Source organism: Neodiprion pinetum, chromosome 4 (assembly GCF_021155775.2).
Source record: "Neodiprion pinetum isolate iyNeoPine1 chromosome 4, iyNeoPine1.2, whole genome shotgun sequence".
Taxonomy (NCBI): domain Eukaryota; kingdom Metazoa; phylum Arthropoda; class Insecta; order Hymenoptera; family Diprionidae; genus Neodiprion; species Neodiprion pinetum.
The window spans coordinates 5,253,133-5,267,303 of NC_060235.2; the positions used below are offsets into that span (position 1 = coordinate 5,253,133).

General features: G+C 42.1%; 1 protein-coding gene across 2 annotated transcripts in view; it reads right to left on the reverse strand.

Annotated features, from left to right (window-relative positions):
• Pgant9 (polypeptide N-acetylgalactosaminyltransferase 9) overlaps positions 1 to 14,171 on the reverse strand; it is a 193,614-nt gene that overhangs the window by 134,503 nt on the left and 44,940 nt on the right. For both annotated transcript variants that reach the window (XM_046620484.2, XM_046620481.2), the window contains exon 3: positions 6,492 to 6,579. The gene's annotated coding sequence lies outside the window, so the exon portion shown is untranslated. The remainder of the gene's footprint in view (positions 1 to 6,491; positions 6,580 to 14,171) is intronic.

The following is a 14,171-nucleotide window of genomic DNA, read 5'->3' on the forward strand; positions in this document are numbered from 1 at the left end:
GAGGAATGGAATTCTTGTTTAGTTTTTTTACCGAACAACTTATTCGCAGTCGATCGGAGTGCAAAATACAAAATTAACCAGTGTCCGATCAATCGAGTAGCGTGAAAACGGTTTGAAAGCTTACCGAAAAATAATACACCTTTTTATATACCTATAGGTGATCAGAAATTGGGGCGACTCGCTTTTAGTCAGGCTTTGAAATCGTCGGGTTATACTAACGTAGGCAAGGCCTGGATTCTGCAGTGCTCGGAACTTTTGGGACGAAAAGAGGAGCTTTTGATGCTGGAAAAGTGATCCAGTAGGAGGAATTTAACTCATCCGAGAGACGACCGGAGAGAACGGTAGTAAAAGTTTCCCACTTTTCCGGGGCTTCCTCGACATTCCGTTTAAAATCCGGTTGAGGAGACCGAGTACGGAAAAAGAAAAATGAAAATAAAGAAAAAAAAAAAAAAAACTGAGATAGACGTGACGCTTGTTCACATCCGATCAACGAGTCAAACCGATGCATCAAGCTAGAGAGAGTAGCTTTAATCGGTGGTTCGACGTTCCAAAAAGTCCTTTTATTTCACGTATTTCACATGACGGGTAAGTTTTATGAGACGAAGGATCGGAGCTGGAATCTTCAGGGCTTTTGGAAGCATAAAACTCGATGACTCCGTGGTGTCAGAGAGATGAAAAACAAATACGCGTGAATATCGCAATGAATTCCCGAACTCGGAAAAACCACGAAGAGTTGATAACTACTTTTTAAGTTTATTCTTGAAGACTCGGAACGACCGTCGATGAATCATGATCATCTTCGTGATTCGCGGTGATTATAACGAGCTTGATCGCGGTGCGGTGTATGTAATAATATCTCAGTGCTGAATGGAGAAGAAAAACTCTGAATAAGCGTTAATCATACTTTTTTAAGGAATAAGATGGTCGAGATGAAATATTGTAACTTCAGGTATAAAGCGATACGGTATTCACTTGTTGCAATTGCAAACCAGTTTGGAAAGCAATCGCTTGAAATCACGTTAAATCGTTTGAAATCCCGTGAGATCTTCCAAGATCGCATAAAATCGCACGTACATATGAGTTAATTTTCTCGCACAACGTTGTACCTCTTTCATTTTTTTATTCTTTTTCATCAATTTATTCTCCAATATTGGTATGAAACTAACAATAAACTAACCAACCTAACCTAACTATTCACTTGTTCAAATAGCAAACCACTTTGGAAAGCAGTCAGTTTAAAGTAGCTTGAAATCATTTAAAATCACACAAAATCACATTTAATATCTTGAAATCTCATAAAATCGGACGTGTATTTTACTCGTCGAAATGGCAAAGCGGTTTGGAAAGAATTCACTTCAAAGTCGCTTGAAATATTTTGAAATCGCTCAAGATCAATCGAAATCATTGGAATCGCTCGTAACTCGATCCGTGCTTGAATTACATCCCATGGGTATAAAATAAACAAATTTCCAAGTATAAGGTGATGCTTTCAGGTACAGTTTTGAATAATGATAAATAATACGGTCGATCGGTCACGTCGTCGTGAGGTGTTACAGGTATAAGACGGTGAAGAAACGGACAGGGGAACGCCCCACGGAATTGGGAAGGATACGTAAGGAAGACGTATCGCCGTAAAGATCGAGGCAAAACATGTCGCCGCCATCTTCCTCGTTTTCCTCCGATTTCTCCGAAAGGGGAATAAAAAAAAAAAAAAAAGGGGGGCAAGGAGGCTGAGAGGTCATCGTTGTACCATTTACCATAAATTTTTCAAAAATTATTCACGACCGTCGCGAGACGGGTTTTGGTTAAACTTTTATTTTATTTATTTATTAATTTTTTTTTTTTTTTTCGTTTTTGTTTCTGTTTCTTTTTACAATACCCACCGAGACGAATAAGGGATCGGGCAAAGCGGGCGCAACGAATCCCTCGAGATTCACGGTGTGAATTAAGCTCGGCAATATCACGCGATTAACTTGGTAATCCTAGTTTGTTGTCTGGGGTAGAGAGCTCGGCGGCTCATCCCGGCGCCGGTTTCTGTCTAAGACCGCAATCCTCCTGGGTGAAGAACAGCTGGGAGCATCGCCGAGTGCAGGGCCATGAAAGCGAGACTTCGCGGTGCGGGACCGGGGGTCGAAAATAAGACGGAGGTCGGGAGGTGGAACGATTATAACGACAGAAAAAGTGGGTAGATTTTTTAATATTTGTAAATTTTATTTTATCTTGGTGTGTTTTTTTTTTTTTTTTTTTTCTTTAATTATCATCCGACAAAATGGTGACAGTTTCAAATTGAATTTTGATTTTACGACTTCTTCATTCAACTAACGAAACGGATGGGATAATTAAAAAATGGGATCGCACCGATAAGGGTTGATTTATATCGAATAATACTGTATCCGAATTTGAAGAAAATCAGTCGAGCCGTTTATGGGATATCTTGTTGAATAATTCTGATGAAAAAAAAAAAATATGTCAGTGAAACTCTCGATCCACATATTAGAATGACAAAAACTCCGGATTAAACAATTTGTTATCGAGGTAAAAATTCTCCAAAATTGAGCAATTTTTCAGTCGTCTACCTCGAATGTAATATTCATATACTTATAAGCCTCTTTAAAAAATGGCCAAAATCCGTTGAAAATTGATTATTACGAGGTTAGCGAAACGATTTGTTGATTGCGATTCTTCGAGTGTGATTCCTCCCCGTAAATTTGAATATTATTTTAACCATCGGTTGATATATTAAATTTGATACTTCGTTCGACGGTGATGCGGGATTTAATTTATCAGCGACGAGGCTGTTCGCGAGAATCGCAATTTATCACGTCGAGCGATCATTTTTATTGTCTGCAAGTTTCGGCTCGGCTATATTAGCGGGGCTGATCAATGCCGCGTGCGTTATACCTGCCGAGGAGTAAATCAGAGGGCAATTTTGGATGTTTTCATTTAGCGATCCCTGCAGGAGCCGGGAGAGAGATTCTCTCCCATGGCCTCGAGGCCGAGGGCACGAAGCGCCGGGTCGTTTCTTCCCGCGAAAGCCAGCCTAGGCCTCCATTTGTTTTCGGAACAAGAATATACGCGGCGGCCGCCATGACAAACGACTCAAGTTATCTCCGCATCCTTCCGCCTATTTTCCACCGTCTCGAGAAGTCTACCGTCTCAGTGCTGCCTCCGATCGTCTCCTAAGCTTCTCAAGTCTTTAGAGGAATTTTCCTTTCCCTAACCGAGAGTAAAACGATGTCTGAATAATCTCACGGAATCCCCTGACGATGATAGAAAGATTTTAGATCGCGTTCGGGCTCGAAAATCAAATTTTATCGATGCTGTTGTCTTATAGCGATGTAAAACGGTTCGATTTATAGATCGTTGCCATAACACGTATCAAATTTTCTCGGCAAATGCAATTATCGATTTCTTGCTAGTAAAAATTGTCGAGCATCTTCAATCGTAGTTTCAAGTTTATAAAAATTCATGCTCATCTCAAATGTTAGGAACTTGAAACTCGCGCCAGGAAAATCTGACGCTGTGAATAATATTGATTCGATATAGTCGGTATATGAGAATTTGAAATTTCGAATAAGATATGAATTGATCTGCAGGATTCAATATGAATAACCGTCTTATCAGAGAAGATTTTGAACGCTCGTTTAAAAATTTTTCTGGCAACGTTTGGCTTTTAAGCGGGATAAAGTAATTTTCGTTCTCCTCCGAGTGAACGAAAGCAGTTTGAGAATGTAGCAAATCCTGCTTGGCGTTGGAGTTTATCGCGTGATTTGAACTTAGGCTGCAACTCCACCCTCGATATCATACCCAAAATCCTTGATAAGCCTTTTTCAACAGATCGGCGACGCGAGGCTTGCGAGAGGGATTGATATCGTGGCTAATTTATATTCACTTTAGTTTGCGATAAATTTGCATATGTTAATACGTCGCGGATATAAAGTATACCAGAGAAGGTATCGAAACGCCCCGGGAGCGTTTCCAAAATCTGCTAGAAAGGGAGAAAGAGAGAGAAAAAAAAGAGAGAAAGAGATCCTGAAAAGTGCTTCGAAACTGCGAGCTTTTCGACAGTAGCCGCTAAAAGCCCGAAAACAAAGCCTCGTTATTACATACCACGCAATTCACACGCGAATCGATCGGCAACTGAGCCACGAGTTCAGCCAATTTATCGTCGAACTATACATGTGTGGGTAAATAATGAAAATCGTACGTATATCTGAGCATACGAACGGGCGGGGGATTGAAATTCCGAATTTGAAAAGTTCCGAAAGGGCCGAATTATGAATTTATTGGTGGGGAAATTTGAAGTAAAGAAATCAAACTTCGACCGAACATCAAAATCGAAATTCCAAAATTGCAAAAATTAGAAAATTCAAATGTTTGAAAAATCAAAACTCCGAATGATGCGGGACTTTCAGTTCTGTGAATTTCTGAATTTGTGAAATTTCACCACTTTGATCATTCTCTGCTCTGCATATTCGAGATTTTGACGTTCGGAATCCTGGTCATTCTGATTTACGGATTTTTACGCCGTGTAAGTATATTTTAACTGTCGGAATTTCACTCTATCGTAACGTTACTTTTTGGAACTTTGCTCTATCGTAACTCGAATTTTTGGAATCTTGCATTTTGGAACTGAAAAAAAAAGAACGAAACAAACGAATTGTCGGGAATCAATTCTGATTATGACAACCAACCGATGTTCAAGTTTGACCAATTTTGGGTAATTCGTTTGCGAAAGCGTTTCATTACCACGTTTTGGCAATCAAGTTTATTCTCTAAACCCATTCGTTAAAATGATTTTCTCAACTGCGGACTGAAGGATGTCGACTCTTTGATTGAAGCATGTATAATATTCTGCGGTGTGCCACGATACGTTTTTTTCTGTTAAAGTTCTAATTATACGAACAAATCATTACAGAAAACCGTCAAGGGATGTTACTTTTTTCGATTTCAACGAAAGTCAGAATATATATATTTTGTTTTTCCTTCACTTCCTCAGCTTGCAGACAGCACTGAGCAATTTTAGTTCACAAATGTACAAGGTAAGTGTGTACCAGTTATTGACACGTTCATCAATTATTGACCCTTTCATTATACAAAATTATAAATTTACGGCACAAACTATGAATTTTTCGATGACTGAAACCAGTTGCCAGAGGGCTAGACGCTACGAATGTATTATTTGGTAATTTTCGAACCTAGGATCAAACAGATACAACCAAAAACGGTAAATATTTGGTACAGGGTCAATGGTACTGGTACACTTACCCTACACTTACACTCAGCTCAGCGAATTTCGGGAAGAACGTAGTTTGAACATAGAGAAAGAGAGGAGTTCATCTCTTTAAATGCTACACGGATCAGAGCCTTGTTTTAATATTCGAAAGCTCTCAATCTTCGGCTCCGACGCTTTCCCATCCTCCCGAAGGACGAGGGAGCTTCTTGCCTGCTCGCAGCCCGCTTGACGATCAACTCCGCGCCCCTGAAACCCCGGCCGAATGATCGAGACACCAATAATTCTCCCCCCACCGCCCCCGGCGTGATCCAAACTCCGAGTGTCTCCTCTAACCCGCTTTTTTTCCCCTTTTTTTCAAGAGCCGCCGGAACGAGCATCGCGTCTGATCGCGAGGGAGTCTGCACAATTATACATATATTGGGGTGATCCTTAACAAGGTTATTTTTGAATTTCGTCCGGCTCACCCAAATTGGTTCCAAATAATTGTAAAATAATTCAACTCTATCCCGTGACGCAAAGAGGGTGGATTTTTATATCTAGTCTACCGAACGGATTTCGATGAAACTTGGTACAAGGGGTTGGTTTTATTGGGTCGCTGATTACGAATCTGAAATCAAAATTTGATGATTCGAAATAGTGGTTCCGATATGGTGAACCAAAATCGAAAAAGTTACACGAACTTGGTGATGCTCGTAGCTGAGGCGTTTTTGAGGTTGCTGATTACGAATTTGCACTTGAAATTATCAATTTTGAAATGGCAGACCAAATTCCCAAAAGTCACTCGGTGTTGCCATATTGGATCCAATATTTTAAATTTTGTAATTTTCAGTCCAGACTTGTAATCAGCAGCCTTGAAAACCACCGAGCACCGAGTTTTGTCAAAGTCGAATGATTTCTCAGATTTAGGTCCGCCATATCGGATCCGAAATTTTGAATTTTCAACTTTCCAGTTCTGATTCGTAATCAGCGACCCAAGAAACCCCCTCGTGAAAAATTTCATCGAAATCCGTTGAGTAGATCAAATGTGCCCCTAAAATGGTTAAACGGGGAAATCCACCCTCCTACGGGTAAGGGTTGGAGATAAATAGACAGATAGAGTTGAGATAAATATTTGAAAAAAAATTTGGAACCGATTTTGATGGGTGGGCCGGTTTAAATTCAAAAATGACCTTATTAAGGACCACCCTGATATATAAAATTTTTACCAGACATTCAAATCTCCCGCCTTTTAATTCGCAAAGAAAGCGACACTCACCGCTTCGACACTGGATCGACACTCCGGTTCATCGATGTACCACAACGCCAGAAACGTTATCAGATCCGTGAAGTCTGGCTTGTTGAAACTGAAACAAGAAAGGAGGGAATGACATTTAAAAAATATATGAAAGTTCTGTTCAGCAGAGGGATGAATGATTTTTCAAAATTTAACCCCTCGCACAATTTTTGATGGAAAATTAAGGTAGATTCGAATCAAAAAAATATATTCGTGAACTTCACCCCAAACGTGATATTTTGCTCGAAAAATAAGTTATAAAAATCTTTAAAAAAGATATATAGGTATTTTTTACGGATTGCAGAAAAAGGTCTCTCAGTTTTCTTAGCCAAAATTGTTTGTTCAAATAATGCAAAAAATCGGAAAAGTGAAGTAAAGTGTGAAAAACGTCGATAAAAGGCCTTTGTTTTGCTCGAAGAATGGCGTCAAGAGGTTCGTTTCTACGACTTGGATACTCTACGAAGGATTTGAAAAATATAAGGGATGAAATTCACCCAGAGTGACAAGTTAGTAGTATAGCAACGACGTTAGAACGATCGATAGATGACGTAAAGAGAGGATGAAAAAAAAAAGGATATACGCATCTCAAAATTTTCGCAATAGAAAAATATTTTCAACCCCTACCGATATGTCAATAGAAAAAAAAAAAAAAAAAAAAATAAAATAAAACGAGACACGTATTGAGACACGTAAGAGCCCTGACTAAATCTTATAATACATACAAGAAGGCTGGAAAAGAATTTGAAATGGAATAACGAGGGTCCCTCGCGTTAAAGTTAAAGCCCTTATTTTTCAGGCAAGGGCGAAGACTCGCCGGTGGGGGGGGTTTGTTATCGGAATTAAATCTGGCGACCAGGTCTCAAGACGCTAATGGATTCAGCGGGAGGAGCGTCACTTTTTGAAATTGTGATAAGCCGTGTGCGTGCTCGAAATTCCGGAGTGTGAGTGAGCGAGTAAGGGCGGGGGGGGGGGGGGGGGGGGGGAAGGGGTGGTTGTATAAGTTGAAGTTTAAAAGGTGTATGGTAAGTCGGCTGGGAAGTTGGCCGAGGGTGAGGTGGGGGTGGGAGTGGGGGGTGAATTTACCCGCCTGCATATACTATATATAGCGGCGTGGGTAGGTATAATATAGCGCGTTACCTCGAGTTTAATCGTCGATTTGAATAGCCAAGGATTTAAACGGACTTTTACGACCCCCGCCTTTTTATAACTGGCAACAGCAAACCCACCCGCCTAGTTTTACGAGCCCGAGAGTCTACTAAGTAATATATAACAAAGGCGGTCATGCATTTTTTATCAACCGCTCTATGTGCGCACCTTGTAAATTATTTACATTTCAAACTCGCGCCCCTCAGACTCCCGTTGCAACGACGGGGTATTAAGTGTAACACGATGAACATGACAGCATCCGAGAGGCAGCGGCGGCAATTAAGGGATGATAATTTATCGCTGTCCGGAAACTGTTGGGTTATTATATGATAATCGACGCCCGTTAAGGGCGAAGGTACGGTGGTACCAGTTTTGAGGGTGGATCTTTAAAGTTGCAGCCACGATTAAGAAGAAGACAAAGTTCAGGAGAAGAACTGTATAACGAATTATCGTCGACGCTGGAAATTCCGCGGCATTGTGTTGAGGGGCAAGAGGCAAGATGGGGGTGGGGGACAGACATCTCGAATAAATGCTTTTCTGCAAGTGCTCGGGGGAGACACCCCCGCCGGGTTTCCCAACCCCTCCGCACTTGATGAACGCAGCAACGATTGCTATCCACTCGAGGAGTTATTTAATTCAAGGAGCGTTCAAATAAAAAGACCATTCAAGAAACGAAGAACGCGCTTTGTGCCCCGTTCCTTCTATTCAACTCGCCTTCTCCCCGCGGCCGTTTCTCAATTCGATTTCGACGAATAACCCCGTTCCCTTGATTCAACATCCCTGCATCAGGTAGAAACGTCTGCGGACGAAGAGTTCTGCCTCTGACATATTTTAACTCCTTGTTCGGAGGGGTAGAAGGAGAGACACCGAGTGCTTCTCAAGTAAGGACGTCTTGTATTCGGTAATTGATCGGTTGCCCGATTTGGGTCACTTGATTAAAACACGTTAATCGATGAAATTACCGATCGACGAACGATTCGGACGTATTTCAAAACGCGATGAAAGACGAACGATCGACGGCGGGATAAGGCCGGACAATTTGTCTTTCACTCATATTTTCGAACGCGGTTCGAAGACCCTCTTGATCTCGCAGTGAAGAGGACGATACCTTTCCAACTTCTATTCACGCGTACCTTCCTGCCTTGGATGTATACCGGAAAAAAGCAGACAGTCAATTATCCTCGGGGTTTCAACTGCACCAGGAGCACCTCATTACGGAACAGAACCAGTATTTCAATAAAACCACTCGCAATTTTTATCATCCGACATTCATAACAACAACGTTCTCCGTGAAAAGACGCTCTTCCAGTTGGAGCAGTGCAAAAGAGCAGCAAAAGTCGTCGCGCGAAGCGTCGCTCCGGAGTTCATCCAGGGTGCCAGATTTTAACGAGTCACAAAAACCCGCGTTTCCACGACCATTTGGACTCGAGGGAACCGAACTCGAACCCCCCGAGTCGAGAATCAAAGATTCTTCTAACGAGGAAGGTACCCCATGTCGATCTCTCCGATTTCATTTCTTTTGTAAAATGTTGTAGTAGACTAAAAACCAAGCGACACGTACTTTGTTTCATCCGCTATCAAACACTTTAAGGGGGTGAAACCACCCTCCAAAGTAAGGCATGCCAAGGGGTAATTTGGCAGTTTCTTGTTTCAATTGAGGAAATTACATTTTTCATTTCTCCTTATGAGAAAATTTTTGCAGTTGGATTTGTTGAAAAACGTTACGTTCCTGTGGGTGAAACCGTCAAATCACACCTTGACATGCCTTGCGTTGGAGAGTGTTTTCACTCATTTCACGTGTCAAATGGCAAATGAGAAAAAATACGCGTCACTCAGTTTTTAGTCTACTGTAACACGTTACAGGGGAAATCAAATCGGAGAGATCGACTTGGGAAACCTCGATTGCAAGACCGAGCTAAACCAAATGGTGCTTAGATCGTAAGACAACCGGGTGTAACTTCTCTGCGTGATTATCCCAACTGCTTGTGGTGGCGGTAACGAACGTCTCCCGAAGGAGGCAGCCCTCGACCACAGTCAGCCACGAAACGAGCCGGCGCATCGTTGAAGGTTGGGCGTATAGTGCCATAGAGAAGAGTTATCTGATATAGTGTGCCTATTCCCGGCTGCATGCGGCTCGGCTCACTTGGCACGTAGACGGTGTAAGAAGAAACAGAGCCCAAGAGCGGGTTGGCGTGATCCCAAAGGCGCACTCGTTGCATCTTCCCGTTTTATGCTCGCCTCCTGGAGTCCCGCGAGTATACAGAGGAGTTATGTGAACCCGTGTTGGGTAATAATCTCCGACAAGATAGCGAGAGTCAGTTTTTGATTTTTACGGGACACATCGAGCTCCGATCTTCGGCACGTCCTGCCGGCCACCTTCCAACATCTTTCGAGAGGCAAGTAAATCGCGTCGTTTTCCATACCCTCTTTTATTCGCGACGCTTCTAAAATGCTTTCAATCGCTTCGGATGGCCCGATGAAGCTTTTACCTTCAGTTTGGAAACGGTTTCGGAATCCGTTCAAGTAGAGAAAAAGTTCCACGAAACCTCCAACTCGAATTGAACAACACCGTTCACGAATCCCTGAAATGTTTTCGGAGAAAAATGGAACGGCTATCAACGACTTCAACGTTCTACCCATATTCGGATCTAACAGCGAACCACCGCGTCCGTAGCCGTGTTTCTGCAATGTGAAAACCAGCTCACGAGATCGGGTCAAACTGTACCTTTCTTCGAACGTGTTCTTGTTGTTTGTCTTCGCAGCCCGACAACTTTGAATTCCATGTGTAACTTCGGCGCGTCGTCCGAGCAGCGGGATATTCTAACGCGTGTTATAATACACGTTTGCAATCCACTCACGCTAAGACAAATTTCACATGTTACGGTTGCAAAACTGTTTTAACATTGTTGGAATTACGAAAAACGAAGTACGCCTAACCATTTTGCGCTATCGTCGATCCTTTTTTGGTAATTGCAACGCAAAATCAGTTCGTTCGGTTCACTCTACTTTTTTAGCTAAGTAAGGCTTTAACGTCAATTTATTCTTGCACAAGCATTAAATTTTCGCAACAGTTGCAAGAAAATATAGCAACAGTGATCGTAATGAGAAAGAACAGTAACGGATACTAGACTTTCCGGTAACAGGTAGAAAACTAATTTTCATTTTCTTTCTAGAACTGTATTTTTTGATCGTGGTAAAAAATGAAAACAGTCAAGGACTGAGCGGTAACCGGAACTAAAAATTTCTCTCAGTGCAGGCACTCAACAAAATGCCTTCATAACAACGGATGGATGGGCAGACGACAGAGACGCGACGATCGTGTTTGGGGTAGTTTTGACTACAATTGTATCTGCTCTCCGGCAACTAATTCTATATATAAGGACCTGTGGCTAATTACCGAGTTGAAATTCAGTAGGAGCGGTCAGCGTTGGTAATCGTCAAAGACGAGGTGGCGGTGTAACTGGGCCGGATTATAGAACTCTCCGGAGCTTCTCGAGAAGTCCGTGAGGTACCTGTGAGAATTAGGTTCTCAAACCTTGGGACTTGACCACATCAGAAGATGACCTTCGTCCGCCTTGAACGAGGTTATACCGTAGCACAAAGCCGAGAGACGGCGTACCAGATTTCTGAAATATCGCTTCGATAGAACGGCGATAACCGCAAGCAGCGCTGCCGTGCGCGAAGGGTGGCTGAGAGGATAATTGAATTTTGAAGCAATTTCCTAGGGGCTTTTCCCCCCGTAATGAGAAGAAGCGGTGGGGTTTCGGAGTCGTAACCATTTCAAGTGACGGGTGGGGTACAAAAATGGGAAAGACCAAAAAGTCGACGGGACGAAATCCCGAAAGTCGAACTTTGGCCAGTTCAAAAGGTAGAAGGACCGTAAATACGAAGAGAGGACTTGTGGGAAAATAAAAATTCAGAACGCTAACGATAAAATGTATTAATAATTTTATACCGACATTTGTTTTTTTTTTTTTTTTTGAAAGATTACGAAGGGCAAAATACTGAATTACGAAAATACCTGAGAGACAAAAAGTCGACTCTTTGGTCTTTCGGGATATTGACCCCCCAAACACCAAGTGCTCCAGGTTTCTGGACACGCAAAAAAAAAAAAAAGAAAAAAGGCGAGGCATGATCGTCACAGCGACGAAGGGGTGAAAATTTGAAAATTTGGGATCCCCTTGTAGAATGCATGACTTGGCATAAATTGATTTGATCTCTGTAGCGACGCGAGGCGGCTCTACGTGATCTCGTCAAGCCTCGAAAAGTTGGCGAGTCCTCGCCAGCGCGGGATAAGGAGGGAGATGGATCCCATATCGAAGGTAAAAGAGGGAACCACGTGCCGAGTAATGGCATCTTTGAAAGGCGGGGCTGCCAGACGGGATCCTAATAGAGGCGGCAAGGCCACCGGAGATTTATCGCTTACGTTGCTGACTGGCTCGTTCACGTTCGGTTGGATGCATGCCTGGATCTGTAGCAGGGTATCTGATTTCGCGACCGGAACTAAAAGGAAACGCGTATTCCATATGAAATCGGGTAGCGGGAATATCAAACGTCGAGTGGAAAACGGCCGGATAGTCGAGCCGGATCGAGCATCGCCGATAATCCGCTTCTGGACGTTTAAATTCGCTTTAATATCCCACCCTCGAACCCCGCGCGACATCAGGCAGGTTAAAGTTTCGCCATCGAATGTCGAAAATCTCCCCGAAAATCGAGCCCCGCTACTTTGTTCTAAACGGGTTATTAAACCGATGAGCAAAAACCAGTTTACGTTGATTATCACCGAGCATGCGTAAACACGTCCCCTGTGATCTATGAGAATCCAATCGTTACTCCTAAACGGATCATCCGTAGACTGACTAAATCTCGCGCAACGATTTCCACTTAAACGTTACCTACTTCCTAATTTTGGGTGCAAGCTGCAGCGACGTCACGAGACGAGATTCGCGTGATTAGCAGCGAGCAGCGAGTGATCGATCAACAGTGATTAACGAATCGTGAGGAGCTTGTAACGGCTATTGTTGATTTGAAAAAATTCTTTGCCAGAACGAAATAAAATAGAGATAATATAAGAAAAAAAAAGCGCAAGGTGTAAACGATTCCTCAAAGCTGTATTTCTAGGCGCAAAATCAATCAATGTCGTTTTAAGATAAAGATCTTGAGTGAATTGACTTACTTGTATGAAAACGGTATGTAGGTATTTTTTTTTTTTTCTTAGCAAATAAATAAATCAGGGGTGTATAAATTGTATAAATAAAATTATAAATATTAATTATTTTAGATCATTCATTCGTCCATCCACTCATTAGCAGAATTAAAATACGCCTTTCATACAGACAATGTTCGTCGTCAAATAATTTTTTATTAATAACTCCTCTGTGGCTAGTCTTTGTCCTCAAACAATAACAGTTTCTTTGTTGTCCTTTTTGTTTTACTCAACTTTTATTTTTTTTTTATATCGTTGTCAAAGTGGATTCCGCAGTTTTCGTTACACGGATTTCGTTCTCGTCGATGGCTTTTCACTCTTCGTTGTCATCGAACTTTTTGAAACGATGTTAACTTTTGACATATGGTTTAAAAACAAAATTCGACTGGACTGTATTGAGTAACGAAGAAACATGTGTTGTAAAACTGAATAGATTGATAGGTGAAAAATTAAATTTAAATTAGGACTACGAGGTATTAGTTCGATATTAATTCTTGAATGGGGTTTGATTCTACGGAAATCAGTTCCACAGAGCAGCTATTCTACCGAATATGTTCCACAGGCTCGTCTCCACAGAAAAAAGTTCAAGATTCACATCAGAAATAAACCTGCATGAATTATTCTACAGAAGAATTGTTCTACAGAATATTTTCCCACAGACTGTGTCTGACCTAACGCAAATTTGTAGTAATCGTCGAATTGTTTCAAAATCATACATTCAACCGTCAGTCTCGTAAAATTTGATTTAACTAATTTTAAATTACTCGCTTTGCACCGTACGGATATCGCGTTGGGTGTGTAAAACTATAAAACTGTAAAACCGTAGAAAAATATTTCTGTAGAACATTTGCGCTGTAGAAGTTATATTCTGTAGAATCGATCCTCCTCCAAATTCTTCGGCGTCTTTTCGTATAGCATCAAACCGACTTCGTTGACGAACCGACGTTTCCGCTCATCCACGAATGCAGCGGGAAAGCCGCGTTTGTTTAGCTCGCAAAATTGGGGTCCGGATTCGGTTTGGTTGGCTAGTTATCCAGTGCCAGGGTCCAGTGTCTGAGCTATGACAACGAGCCGCGTTTCCATCGCGACGGCGCATATCAAACAGTCAGAGTCTTAGCTCGTAAGATTAATGTAAGACGATCGCGACGCCGGTGGTTACATCGCTTAAGACGATTACCATCTTGTTAAAACCCGGCGGTAGCGGGTATTCGCAAGTTCGCCAGGGCGAATCGGGGCGGTCTCTCCGAGTGTACCGTTCCCTGGAACACTCTAATTACTGCCTCGTGTCAGGTGTAGCTCGACAGGATTCG